Consider the following 15,614-nt stretch of genomic DNA (forward strand, 5'->3'; position numbering starts at 1 on the left):
GTGGAGAAACTTCCCCAAAAACATTTCACATAATGAGTGTTGTTATTTTCTCGTTTTCACCATTTCCAGCCCCTTGATTTACTGTCTTACTTCCTTGATCAACCATAAACTTTCCATCTTTTGGACTGGGGATGAAGGAAGTTTCATCTCCATTAAAAATTCTTTTCGGGTCCTCAAACACTGAAATTAGCCATCTTTCCCCAAAGTAACTATGACCCTCCTTAAACCAATATTTAATATTATCTTGAGTAACTGTTCATCAGTCTGCAATTAAATTCTGCAAATCCTTGGACTTAAGTCGTGATGTCTTTGTGTAAATCGCTTATATTATTTCTTACTGGGAAAAGGCTGTTTTACTTTAAGTCTAAATTCATTAACCAACTTTCTTGCAAAATACAATACTGTCTCTTTCAAAATTGGGAATCCTGTTTTCCCCATAATAACTATCCATTCTGCAAGCAAGTTTTCTTGACCTGTTATGAATGCCGTAGAAACTCCAATTTTCATTTCTAACAGTACCTGCCCCTTACATTAGCTCCTTAAAGTTACCCTTGGAATTCCAAACCGTTCTAAGCAGAAAAATAGCTCAAACCATTGTTCACTGCATTAACGGCCTCTATCATACACTCCTGTGAGTATTGTTGATATTTCTTTGGACCCATATTTCTGGGGAGTAAAACAGATAAAAAAATATTTAAATGCTCATATTAGAAAATAAAAGATTTAAAATAATAAGAAGGCTCTCCTGAATTAAACATCTGAGTACCTAAAGCAGACACCCTATGTCAATTACAAGTTCTGAGTGACATAGTTTAATAAATCTGATATCAATTTGAACAGCATTAAAATTACTTTCAGATACAGTCCAAAACTCAAGTTATAGTATGAATCCTGAAGCTGACACCCCTGTCATATTTAAGATTATGCTAATTTAGAAGAACAAATAGCTGACACACCTGTGTGTACTTAAAGTACTAATTTTATCCTATACTCAACAAAACAAAGACAATTATAAAGTCTTTTTAATAAAACAAAAGTAATGAGTCTTACCTACTTATGAATTCCTTAAGGTTTGCTTCTTGCTTCTGTTGTAGTGCAGATCATGACATATGTGGCTTTTGCTGTGTGTCTTTGTAGATACCAGAGTTAAACAATTCATAACAACAATGTATGTTGGAAGCAATGCCTTCTATATTACTTCACATCCTTATTTCAAAGATTTTAATATTTTATGTCGACTTTAGGTGACCTGTCAACCATAGTTGCTCTTACTAAAGATTCTTTTCTTTGTTCCCAGATATAGCTTATTTCCCAACTCTCCCATTCTACCCTAAAATTCTATATTATTGCTATTGGCTGCACATAATGTATTTTCCAGAATGTTTCCTCTTAAATACTACATACTGAAACAAGAAATTGATATATTAAAAAAAAAAATATTAGATTTTATTCTTCTTACAGAACGTATTTAGATGAAATTATGTATTACCTTCTCCAAAATTTGAACAGTGAGAAGCAAATACATACGGTATTTTAATTTTCTGAAATTTTTGATGCATGTTTACCAATCTATTGCCCATTTATTCTGGTGATTTATTTTTAAAAGCTATGAAGATTCCATGAATTTTTGACAGTAAGTCAAGTCTGCCCAAACAATTTGAATTGGGGGGGGGGGGGGGGGCAACTCTTCCCCACTATCTTCTATTTCTGGTATAATGAAAATGTGTTTTGGCATTTTTGACAGCATTCGAGTCTGTTGAAATGCCAGTTTTTGTTCCACACAAAGGTTCCAGCCAATATGGAGAAGGTTAATTTGTGGCTATTAGATAACATTGTAGCCTGTTAGTATGGCCTCCAAGTATTTTTCTGAAGATGACACAATACTTGCCCAGTCTATGTGTTTACATGTTTTTCCTGTTTCCTTCTGCACATGTGCAAATAGGAAAACCTGTGTGAACAATGTATTGATGAATGTTTTGATTCTCACGTGAAACAAACAAAACATTTTCCTTTATCTTCTTGATTTTGTTTAATACATCATGTGGGTACTTTTACTGGCCTATTGGAAACACAATGCCTTTGCTATTACTGGCTGTATCACACAGTCTTCTCTCTAAATACAAGATGATTTCATTGTTATGAAATCAAACATACATACAACACTCAATAATCTCCCTCATTCAAATACTTTATCCCTTATAATTGTCATCAGTGCCTCAGAGAAATTATTTGTGTGGTTGTCTTACACAAGTAAGCCACTGTAATATGACCAAATTCACAGTTTCTGTCTTCTCCAGTAGTTTTCCAAGTTTTGTGAGTAATCAGGAACATTTTCTGTTTGATGACTACTTGCTACATGATAAGTTGTTATAGCTTTCTCTTCTGTTTGGGCAAACATTATATTTTAAAAATCATGATAGAATGTACACTGCTTCTCCTTGGGTATGATGTTCTCAAGGGAAAGAGCTGAGGGGAGGGGGACAAACCAGAGGATTTGCCCCGGGCGGCAGTTTCAGAGGATGCCAAATGGCTCTGAGCACTATGCGACTTAACTTCTGAGGTCATCAGTCGCCTAGAACTTAGAACTAATTAAACCTAACTAACCTAAGGACATCACAGACATCTATGCCCGAGGCAGGATTCGAACCTGCAACCGTAGCAGTCGCTTGGTTCCAGACTGTAGCGCCTAGAACTGCATGGCCGCTCCGGCCGGTGCCAAATTGATACCTTGAAGAAAAAACCCATGTTTCGCAAAGCACTTTGCTTTTAGAGCACATTGGTTTATCAATTGCACATGTGATTTTGGAAGTCATGCCTGTTGGTTTTTAAACATTTTTGAACACATTCCAATTGATATATCTGAATGTTGTCACATCTAGCAATAAAAAAAATTTCCACAGACAAAAGGGGATGGCATTATATGAGCTGATCTGAGTAAATCCAGACGGGTGAATGCCCATCGCTGTTTGGTTATGTGGCTGATTGGGTGTGCGAATGATAAGCCTTGTTGTAATTATTAGCGAAGTCCATAGATTCAGACTACCAGGGCAGAAATACACAACTAACAGGAATAACAGGTCAGAAAGATTACATATTATTTTCTCGGTGTATCCAAGATTAGATTAGATTAGTACTTGTTTCATAGACCATGAATACAACACTTTGTAATGACGTGGAACATGTCAGGTTAATAAAAGGTATCTATACAAGACATTACATTAGACAAAATATTACATGACACTTTTTTAAGTGACCAAAACTTTTGTGGTAGCGTAATTTACCCCCTTCTGAGCCAAAGTTAGATTTAACCTCAAGTAGTGAAGATCACTTTCTCCTGGTGTTGTAGCCATGTACACTGCTGTTACTTTTGAATTCGTTCGGATTGTTAATAACAAATTTCATAAGTGAATATATATATATATGTTGTGAGGCTACAGTGAAGATCCCTAGCTCTTAAAATAAGTGTCTGCAGGATGATCGTGGATGAGCTCCAGCAATTATTCTGATTACATGTTTTTGTGCAATGAACACACTTTTACTCAATGATGAGTTACCCCAGAACATGATGCCATACGAAAGCAGAGAATGAAAATAGGCGTGGTAAGCTAATTTACTGAGACGTATATTGCCAAAATTGCAATGACCCTAATAGCATAAGTAGCTGAAATCAAACATTTCAGCAGATCTTCAGTGTGTTTTTCCCAATTCAACCCGTCATCAATGTATACACCTAGAAATTTTGAATATTCTACCTTAGCTACCAATTTCTGATCAAAGTCTACATTTATTAATTGTGTCATTCCATTTACTGTGTGGAACTGTATATACTGAGTTTTGTCAAAGTTTTGTGAGAGCCTACTTGCAGAGAACCACTTAATGATTTTCTGAAAAACATCATTTACAATTTCACCAGTAAATTCTTGTCTGTTGGTTGTGATAGCTATACTTGTATCATCAGCAGAAAGTACCAGCTCTGCATCTTCGTAAGTACAGAATGGCAAGTCACTAATATATATTAAGAACAGCAGAGGACCCAAGACCGAACCTTGCAGCACCCCATTCTTGATTCTTTCCCAGTTTTAGAAATCACCAGTTTTTTTTGCATATTTTGTGAAATGCTTATTTCAACTTTCTGCACTCTTCCAGTTAGGTATGATTTAAACCATTAGAGCGCTGTCTCATTAATAACACAGTACTTGAGCTTATCTAGAAGTATCCCATGATTTACACAATCAAAAGCCTTTGAGAGATCACAACAGAAAAAAAAAAAAAAAAAAAAAAAAAAAAAAAAAAAAAAAAAAAAAAAAAAAAAAAAACAACGGGTGACTTCCGGCTACTCAGAGTATTTAATATGTCATTAGTGAAAGTATATATAGCATTTTCCATTGAAAAACCTTTCTGGAAACCAAACTGATATTCCGTTAAAACTTTATTTTTACAAATGTGTGAAGCTACTCTACAATACATTACTTTTTCAAGAATTTGGATAATGCAGTCAGAAGAGAGACTGGGTGGTAGTTGTTGACATCAGACGTATCCTTTTTTTTATGCAGAGGTTTAAAAATGGCATACTTCAGTCTATCTGGGAAAATACCCTGCTTCAGAGAGCTATTACATATGTGGCTAAGAATCCCACTTCTCTTGGGAACAAGCTTTTATTATCCTGCTGGAAATGTCATCAATTCCATGTGAACTTTTATTCTGGAGAGGGTTTATTATCTTCCTAATTTCAGAAGGAGAGATTGGTGGAATTTCAATTGTATCAAATTGTGTGGGTAAGGCCTCTTCCATTAACTGCCTTGCTTCTTATCATGAACATTTAGATCCTATTTTCTCTACAACATTTAAAAAATGATATTCAAAAAGTTTTCGACTTCCGGCTTGTTGTTTGTCAAGTTCCCATTCGCTTTGATGGTAATACCGTCATCCTGTAGTCTTGGTTGCCCTGTCTCCCCTGTAATAATATTCCAAATTGTTTGATTTTGTTATCAGAGGTATTAATCTCAGACATGATTCTGGACTTTTTAATAACCTTTCTACATGTAGCACAGCAGTTTTATAATATTTGGCTGTTTCTGGGTCAAGAAAATGAAATTTTGACAGAAAATTTTGCCAGTTCTCTACACTGCTAAGGGTCAGTTGCACAGTCCCAAGTTAGCAGCCACCTAATTCTATTCTTGGAATTGTATGGAAAACGCATTGTACAAACAGGCGGAGAATAAGCACAGGGTACTTAAACGCGTGATTCTGGCAGGCTTAGTGAAATAACTGTAGAATAACTTTTGACAATGGCAGGAAAAGTTACAGAATTAGTGATGACAAGATTGTTTGTTAGGGCGAGGTTGGAGAAGAAACGGCGACATCGCACAAATTATATGGAAGAATATGCTATCCTTAATACTACCTACTACTTTTCGATGTCATGCTTGAGAAACTGGAGTATGTGAATGAAATGTAAAACTATTTCCTAACATAAAACGTTTTGCTTGATGTAGGCCTAATAGGTATTTAAGTTTGGTAGTTCAAAAATGGCACTGAGCACTAGGGGACATAACTTCTGAGGTCATCAGTCCCCTAGAACTTAGAACTACTTAAACATAACCAACCTAAGGACATCACATACATCCATGACCGAGGCAGGATTCGAATCTGCGACCGTAGCGGTTCCAAACTGTAGCGCCTAGAACCGCTCAGCCACCTCGGCCGGCGAGTTTGGTAGTTCTTGAACTATATTCTGTCTGTTTTATTTATGTAGATGAAGTAGATAAAAATGACTATTTGTAGCAAAACAGTCCCGCTTATTTGACGTCTGTTACAACTGCTAAAATATTTGAATCTAACAGTGACAACACAGTCGTAATCAAATCGAGAAACCACACCAGTCTTGGGTACTATTTGTATTAACAGCTATTTCAGTATTAGACAACGACATTTTGATTTTCCATATAGCAAAACGTTTGAGGAACTTTAATGAGATAACAGGTTCTTTCGCAGAAAGGAAAGCACGCCGCGTAAAACTGTAACAAGATCTGAGAGAAAAAATGCTGGGACCGAAGGACTAAAGAAATGTTTTGCTTGTCTCTTGCCTTTACTGCGTTTATGTTATTGTTTCGTATATTTAATTTTCTGTCGCACAAAACAGAAAGTTATTATCTAATAGGCAATAAGGAGTACGGTATAAATTTTCTGAAGAGTTCTTATTCTCCCGGTCACAAATAATACCACCGAGTGTTAATAGTGACTTCTTTTGAACAGGAGAGACACCACGGGACATTGAAATTTCCACTGTTCTACAGCTAAATACAGTGACGTGCGATAAAAGAATGCTGTGTGAAGAGCGTGCATTTCGGCACACGTAAGACTAAATAACGGTCTCTTACATTTCGTCGAAAAATGTGTTTTACGTATTAAACTCTTCAGAAAGGTATGCGATACAAAATGAACATACCAGTATTTATGAAAAATTTATTTTTTTACTTTTGGCTTCCTATCTCAAACGCTCGGGGTGGAGGGCGCCAGTATCAAGTTTTTGCCCCGGTTCGGAAATATCGTAGATACGGGGGCAAATGATACCAACAATTGAAGACATGGGCGGAAAACCGGGCTAACTCAAAAATGTTACAGCTTCGAGATACGTGTTGCCATCTGTTGCTGGGTACAGGAACTATAAAAATTGACATTGGTCTCACTCCTAAATATCACCTAAGGGTTAGACTAATGTCAATTTTATTGAATGAAACAACAAGTTTACTGTTACCAGTCACCGTTTTATTTATTTCCACGACGTGTTTCAAATGTTTAAACCTCCATCATCGGGTGGATTTACATTAGTTAGTATGCCATTTGTGTGTGTGTTGTGTTAAAAGACCCTATTTCAGAACATGGTTTCCGGTTTATTCTTGTTAAAAGGTAATGTCAATTTTCCATTTTGATAGTTCACGTATCCAGCAACAGATGACAACACTTATCTGTAAGTTTTAAATTTAAGATTGAGCCCATTTTTCCGGGCGTGTCTTCAATTATACGTCGGGCAGTACAGAGTAGTTTGACTCATTTCACGGATTCCAATTTCGATAGCATAAAGTGCTAAAGCTAATAAGTAGCTTTTTTAATGGACTAAACAACTTGACCGTCACGTCACTTAACAGCTCTCTTAAGCTTAAGAACGCATTAAACTTATTTCACAAGGCATTTCAGGAAAGGAATCACATTTCCATTTTTGTGTACATTGTGTCTTCAGAACATGTATAGTGACTGTCGGCTTCGAAGGACACTTTGTTTTTAGGTGACTTTCATGTCAGCAGCATACCCACTGCTTAAAATCATGCCTGTTTTAGCGTGTATCAGGAAATCTACTTCCTACAATTTCTCATCTCTCAGCACATCATAAACGAATGTTTTCCATGATTGACAGTATTCCCGTTGAAAAGAAATTTGCCCATGATGGTAGTTCTAGAAACAATGAAAATGTTTTTAGAATAAGACAAAAATAATATAAAACACTTATAAGAATTTCATTCTCTTCTTCGTGTGGACTGCTGTCCTCAAAACTTATCATATTACACTCTTCACGATCCTTGGCAACTCACGAGAACATGACGTATGACGAAGACCGAACAATTGCGGTCAGAAACGCAGGATAACTTCAAAACAAGTGCGCTAGTGCCGGCACGCGATTGGCTGTGACAATCTGGCCTGTCATTGGTTAGGTGTGTGTTGTGCCAGAACTGCGGTACGGATGATTTTCGTGACTGTCAGTGATTGAGTGATAAGGAAGCGAAAACATGAGAACTGTAACATGAAAGAGTTGTTTGTATGGGTATAAATGCCTAGGAAGTTGACAGGTTCTAAATTGAAAGGAGTGTTCTGAAAAATGAAATAGCCAAAAAATATGCGTGAGGAGTGCCGAATCGAAGAAAGGTTAAAATACAGTTCCATGAGTATATTGTTTACTTGATGTCATTAGAATCGAAGACTCAAGTGCATCTCGTTTCGTAACACCCGCAGGTTCGGGAGAGATATAAGGTAAATGTTGCAGTTTGTCATTTTGTTGGGCCCTTCTAGCTTCCACACTTTTAAACTTGCACTTACTGTTTCACGCATAGAAGGTCCATGTTTGTAAAAATCCTTGTATTGTGAACACTACATGTATCCAGGTCATTTGAACGATGTAATATGTGTTCTTCCCTTCAGCCTGGACAGCTTAAAAGTACAAACATTCGCTCACAAAAATAACAGGCTTATATAATTGCTAAAAAAATGCTTTGGGTCTTTGAAGCATATGGATGAAGTGTCAACCCATACATCCGCATCACAATATCGTATTATTAGTGCTATTTACTGTAGACGTGAATAAGTAGTTAAGCAAATTTACTCACCATCTTTAATTTTCACTTGAACACTGCTCAACCACTGGACTGAAACTGACACCTTCGAAAGCTTTATATAAATTTGCATTATTTATCTGTTGTGTAGCATATGACAATCCTTCAATCGATATTTGTTCTCCAGATCCATGGTATAGGTCGATTTTAACTACTTTCTTACCCTTTGATATTTATAGATGAACATGTAGTTCGAGATTTAAACCGATACCAGTTTTTGGAACTAGTGATAAGTATTGAATAAAGAACTTCAGTTTTTTATTTATTTCTTTCTTTTTCATAAAATGATAAATTAGTTAGACATAATTATCAAAGGGGTCTATGGTTAACTTCCACCATTTTTTCAGAACCATATAAATACCTCATATTCAATACACTATAAGTAGAACCAGTTGATTTTGAAAATTATGCTAGTGATATCAATTCGAGTAGGCATACACCAATGAGCAAATTGCAAGGTTTGTGAAATAGCTACTGGGTTTCTTCTGTGCATCTTATTTTTTAATAAAATGAATTAGGTTCCTACAGCACATTTAGTTTCTCTTACAGTAAAGTAAAATCAGCATAAAAAGTGAGACAAATAGGAATATAAAATTATAACAAGTAGGGATAGCACAATCCTCTGGTAATGGTATGTGCAAGAGCAATCAAAAAGCTGCAGCCCAGGTTTCAATCAATTTTTTTCTCATTGCAGCAGAAAAATCAGGGAACCATAATACACAATCTCTTATAGAAACCACAAAACACATGCAGGTCACATGAAATGTAATACTTAGTTTCAAAAACACAACTACTCAAGAAATTGAAAACAATCATAAAATTACTTAATAGCTCTCAATCCTCTGGATGCGATAGTGTATCAAATGGTGTTTAAAATCACGTGCAGACTTAGTCACCTGTTCTACTATTTGTGTAACTAGTAAATGAAAAATGGGGTATTTCCAGAGGGACTAAATCAGGTGATAGTGATGCCAGTTCACAAAAGTGGAGCAAGGATTGTAATATCTAACTATTTGCTCATCTGAATGCCAGTGTGCTCAAAGGTATTCGAGAGAATAATGTAGATAGGACTTATAGCAACAGTGTACAAAATGCATTACTGATACCTACACCGTTTGCCTTTCATAAGGTTTTTGCCACAATGTGCGCTATATTGAGCCTACCGGTAACAGATGAAATTCTAGGTAAACCAAATTTTTTAAGTTACCAAATGGGGGACTTTTGTGACCTTGCTAAGGCATTCAGCTGTGTAGACCATATCACAGTGCTAAAAAGGCTCCACACTATGGAACCAAAGACTGACCTTTTACTTGGCTAGAATCTTCTACACAACAGAAGACAGACCTGTCTTAACAGAGGCAGGTGTAAAAATAAACTCAGACTGAGTAAATGTAAAATACAAAGTCCCACAGGTCTCAATCCATGGGCCACTATTATTCTTGTTTTTTGTTAAAGATCTACCAATTCAAATTAATGCCAGAGCAAAAGTAGTCATGTTGACTGATTATACAAGTATTCTGATCAAATGGTCCAACTCCACAATGCGTGACATAGCTCTGACAGTCACCAATCATGTACATAAATAGTTCACAGCAAATAGTGTAACCATAAAATTTTTCAAGAACTAATATGATGTAGTTTAATTTATCAAATATATATAAAAAAAAAGAAACAGACTTCAAGTTCCTGAATTGGATATTAAGTCAGAAAATTTATGAAACCACACATTGAAAATTCCTAGGCAGGCAGCAAAGGTGGAAAGAGCAAATTGAAAAGCTGGTCAAGAAACTTAGCTCAGGAGCCTTAGCACTATGAGCCATTTCTTACTTTGACGACAGATAAATAACACTGTTGTCATTTCTGGCATGTTTCCATTCTATACTCTCCTGTGGTAGGCCGTTAATATTAGGAAATGTCACAGGAGTTGAAAAAGTTTTCAAACTTCAGAAATGGGCAGCGAGATTAATATATGGGGTCACTAACAGAACAACTGCTGGGATCTCTTCAAATCTCTCAGGTCAGTACGAATATGCACAGGTGATGTTTGTAGCCAATAGAAAAAGTGCTCCTTCACAACCACAACAACGAGACAGGTGAAAAATTTACACCAAGGCTCTGCAACTCTCGTGGAAATACACAGGGGCGTTACTGAATCAGGTAGCTATAACGGTATGGAGTACAATATGTTTCCCATCAGTTTAAAAAAGGAAATTAATAATATACAGATACTCAGCAGTAATTTAGAAACATTATTGATAGAACAAACATTTATAAATGGTAATGTGCAGTTAAAAGGCATCCTTTAGTGTAACAGTAGAAAAAACCATTTAGCTAAAAACACTCTTAAAAGAAAGAAAAGGATGTTTAGGTCATGAAGATAAAATTTTGCATATTAATTCAAATTATGTTGATAAAACATAAATTTGTTTATGTTGTTACAGTAAAAGTCTTATCTACTCTCAGGAGAAAAAAATTATTTTAATTGGTGTATGTTGCCCTTGAATATCTGAAAGTAGCCTTTACAACTAGCTTCAGCTACATGAATGTCACTCACTTCACCAAAAGAAATAACTTCTATAATAAAATCTTTAAAAACAAGGCATTCTAGTGGTTATGATGAAATATCAACAAAGTTAATTAAGGCATGTTCTTGTGAATTTAGTACAATTCTAAGTTACTTGTGCAACTGGGCATTTCCTGACTGGCTAAAATATGCAGATGTTAAGCCTCTACTCAAGAAAGGGGATAAAGAGATACCATCAAACTACAGACCAATTTCACTTTTGCCAGCATTCTCAAAAAATTTCGAAAAAGTAATGTACAGGCAGCTCCTCAACCATCTGACGACAAATAACATATTATCAAGAACACAGTTTGGATTTCTGAAGGGTTCTGATATCGAGAAGGCTATTTACACCTACAGTGAAAATGTACTTAATTCATTAAACAACAAATTACAAGCAGCAGGTATTTTCTGTGATTTGTCAAAGGCATTTGATTGTGTGAACCACAACACCCTTTTAAATAAATTAGAATTTTATGGTGTCGCGGGCAGTGCTGTAAAATGGTTTAAGTCATACCTCGCCAACAGGAAACAAAGTGTGTCAGTGCAAAGGGACTAGTGAATTAAGTCATCAGTCATCATCAGAAAGGGAAGAAATTACATGTGGTGTCCCACGAGGATCCATCTTAGGGCCATTGGTTTTTCTTGTGTACAGTAATGATCTCTCATCAGTTACACTGCTAGAAGCAGAGTTCGTTTTGTTTGCAGATGACACAAGTATTGCAATAAATATTATGTCGAGTGTAGTTCTAGAAAGATCTACTAATGGTATTTTCGTGAATATTAATAAATGGTTTAAAGCCAACTCATTGACATTAAACTTTGAAAAGACTCACTACATGAAGTTCAGAACCTGCAAGAGGTTTCCACCCAGCATATGCATAAAGTATGAAGAACAGCAGATAGAAGAGGTTGACAGTCTTAAATTCCTGGGATTACAACTTGATAATAAATTCAGTTGGGAGGAGCACACCACAGAATTGCAGAAACGTCTTAACAAATCTGTATTTGCAATTTGAGTGTTAGCAGACATAGGCGATATAAAAATGAAAAAACTTGCATACTTTGCCTACTTTCATTCCATAATGTCATATGTTATAATATTTTGGGGCAACTCTATCAAGTCAAACAAAAGTGTGTAATACGTATTATTTTGGAGTAAATTCAGACGTCATGTAGAAACCTCTTCAAAGAACTGGGTATACTAACCACTGCCTCTCAATATATTTACTCCTTAATGAAATTTGTCCTAAATAATATATCTCTTTTTCCAACAAACGGCTTAGTTCATACATACAATACCAGGAACAAAAATTATCTGCACAAGGACTGAAAAGCACTTACTTTAGTTCAAAAAGGGGTCCACTACTCAGGAACACTCATCTTCAATAATTTGCCAGCAAACATAAAAAAATTTAGTTACAAATAAAGATCAGTTTAAAAGGAGCCTGAAAGACTTACTAGTGGCCAACTCCTCCTACTCCATTAACGATTTTTTTAATATAAACAAATGATGTATTGTATATATTCATACTATTAGTATTGTTATTTTAGCAAAAAAAAAGAGAAATTGACATGTTCCACATCCACGAGGATCTCCTCAGCACGGATCTATGGAATGAAAACTAATCTAATGTAATCTTGTTACAATGTAGATTTTTTAAATTTCTGTGTGTCATTAGGGTAAGAATATTTAGTTTCATTTGTTTAAAAATTTTTACTGTTCACTTAATCTTATCACAGTAAACTGCAGGTTATAATATAAGTAATAAATTGTTCTTAGAAAATAAGTAAAATAGTATATGTATAGAGTGATTCAGGAGGAATGTCACATAAGTTTTGAGGTGATTCTACAGGTGAAGTAGTCCTGTGAAGGTCCACACTATACACATCGGCGAATAACTATGAAGAAAAGTGTGACTGTTACCTTACAGAAATGCTGTGTAGGTGCAGTGGTGGACAGATAATTGATCCATCCTACAACAGATGTTCAAAAATCCCCCACCTATCGCAATGCGCTTCTCAAAGCATTGGCGGGAGCATTGTGTTGCCCACTGAACATTATCTTGGTGGGCCTTTATGAGGGCAACAGTGTCGGTAATGTCCGAGGCAAGTTCTTCACCTGCATCTACACCCCCTGCGGGTTCGGGGGTACGAATAGGCCCGCGGTATTCCTGCCTGTCGTAAGAGGCGACTAAAAGGAGTCTTCAAAGTTTCGGCCTTATGTGATGGTCCCCACTTGGGTTTGACCTGCCATTTTCAAAATTTCCGTTGTTAGTGCGTGCCATTTGGGGAAGGACGCCTTACGTGGTGTTTTTCTATTGGTCCATCGTGCACCTCCATATTGCATGCTATCTATTGTCGTGTGGAGGGATTTACACCCCATGTCTTCTGGGTTGCCTCCTCGTCTTGTGCGCAATCCCCTTCTTAGCGCCCACGGCAATTGTGGACCCTTTCAACACCTAAAATCCAGCACGGTAGCCAGTCCGTTGTGGTGGGGTCGTCATGTACCCTCTTGGTGGTAGCCCCCTGACCACGCAGGGATCGCACTACAGATGCCAGAGCTGTTTCCTCCCCATGCATGCCAAGGAGTATGTGCCCATCTTGTCTGGGGCACGGGGACTCCGGGCAATGGGATATCGGCCAGGTACCCATTGCTTTGGCTGGGTGGCGCCCTTGGGGAGAGCCCTCGTTCGGAGTAGGTGGCATCTGGGCGGATGTGGCGCAATGAAGCGCAATAAATCTCAGCAAGCTGGTGGTCGCACTGCCACCAGCGTCTCTAAGCGAGGCAAAATTGAATTCGATGCTGCACAATATGATCCTCAGTCGTTCCCCTCGTTGGCTGCGCCATGGGAGGGACGCAGATCTAGTGCCAAGCAGGAGCCTTATGTACCACAATACCTTGTCTGCAGCAGAAGTGATGGTGACTCCTTTCTTTCGACAAAGCCTATGTTTTTTGTGGAACACCTGGAGGATAAGTTTGGGGAAGTGGCGGGTTTGTCTAAAATGAGGAATGGGTCCATCCTCCTCAAGACGGCCTCCCCAGCCCAGTCACGGGCGTTGCTCTTGTGTGATAAGCTGGGAGACGTCCCTGTTACCGTCACTCCCCACAGTAGCTTAAATATGGTCCAGGGGATTATTTACCATCGCGACCTCTTGTTACAGTCCGATGACGAGCTGAGAGCTGACTTGGAACGACGTGGTGTGCATTTTGTCCGTCGTGTGCACAGAGGACCCAAGACCAACAGGGTGGCCACCGGTGCCTTTATCTTGGCCTTCGAGGGTGCTGTATTGCCTGAGAAGGTCAAGGTAATGGTTTACCGTTGTGACGTCAAGCCATACGTCCCTCCCCCGATGCGGTGCTTCCAGTGCTGGAAGTTTGGGCATATGTCCTCCCGTTGCCCATCCAGTGCCACATGTCGAGATTGCGGACGCCCCTCCCACCCAGATTCTCCATGTGCGCCTCCGCCTGTCTGTGTCAACTGTGGGGAACACCACTCTCCATGCTCGCCGGACTGCCCCGTTCTTCATAAGGAGCGGAAGATTATGGAATTTAAGACCCTGGACCGGCTTACTTATCGCGAGGCAAAACTGAAATTTGAAAGGTTGCATCCTGTCCCTCTTCAAACTTCTTATGCTGCAGCTACGTTATCGTCGCCCTCGCGGGCGGCAGTTGTCGCCTCCTCTGTGCCGCCTTCAGTTGGCCCTCGGGGCCGTCCATCTCTGTCTGCCCCCCTTGTGTCTGGGGGCAAGCCTTCCTCTGTTGCCCCCTTAGCAGTTGGGGGCAAACCCCCTTCTGTCACTCCCCCCGCACATGCTTCAGGAGTGACATCTGCTCCAAAACCAGGGGGCTCGATACCTCCCCCTCCCCCTCCCCCTTCTCTGCCGGCGTCGTCTCTGCCGGCTCCTCTCTCGCGGAAGGGGTCCCTCGGGGCCCTCCCTTCTTCCGGTTCTTCTGCTACCCCGCCGGATGTCAGCCAATGGCTGAAGGTTCATCCACCTGCTGGTCGTAGGGCTTCTGCGTCGTCGTCAGCCTCCGACGCTCCTTCAGAGAAACTCTCCCAGCCCTCTAAGCCAAAGGACAGACGCGAGAAGAAGGACCGGAACGTGTCCAAGAAGAAGGACGCTCCGGCAGTTTCAGCACCGCCTGCTGTCAATAGCTCTGGCTCTGGGGATGCGGTGGAGATCCTCGCCTCTGCCGCGGATCTCGCCCTCACGGAACCCTCGGGGACCTCTCCTATGGACACAGCTGACTCTCGCTCGGTGGCGGCCGTTGACTCTGCGGCGCCGTCTGTCTCTTAGTGGACTTAACGCCCTCCCAGTCCCTTCCTGCTTCCATTCTCCAGTGGAATTGCGGCGGTTATTTCCGCCACCTGCCTGAGCTCCGGATGCTTTTGAGTGTTTCCCCTGTTCTGTGCATTGCTCTTCAGGAAACTTGGTTTCCAGCAATGCGGACCCCTGCCCTTCGCGGTTATCGGGGATACTATAAGAACCGCGCTGACTGTCAACGAGCTTCAGGTGGAGTTTGCCTCTTTGTTCACCACTCTGTCTGTAGCTCACCAGTACCCCTTCTGACGCCTTTAGAGGCAGTCGCTGTCAGGATTGAGCTCTCGCCGGCTATTACTGTTTGCTCTGTTTACATTCCTCCGTATGGGCAACTCCCCCGA

General features: G+C 39.2%; 1 protein-coding gene across 1 annotated transcript in view; it reads left to right on the forward strand.

Moving 5' to 3' along the window:
- Positions 1-7,443: 7,443 nt before the first annotated feature.
- The window catches only part of LOC126278404 (DNA-dependent metalloprotease SPRTN-like), a 73,658-nt gene continuing 65,487 nt past the window's right edge, over positions 7,444-15,614 (forward strand). The window contains exon 1 of the mRNA XM_049978507.1: positions 7,444-8,025. The gene's annotated coding sequence lies outside the window, so the exon portion shown is untranslated. The remainder of the gene's footprint in view (positions 8,026-15,614) is intronic.

Source organism: Schistocerca gregaria, chromosome 6 (assembly GCF_023897955.1).
Source record: "Schistocerca gregaria isolate iqSchGreg1 chromosome 6, iqSchGreg1.2, whole genome shotgun sequence".
NCBI classification, from domain to species: Eukaryota; Metazoa; Arthropoda; class Insecta; order Orthoptera; family Acrididae; genus Schistocerca; species Schistocerca gregaria.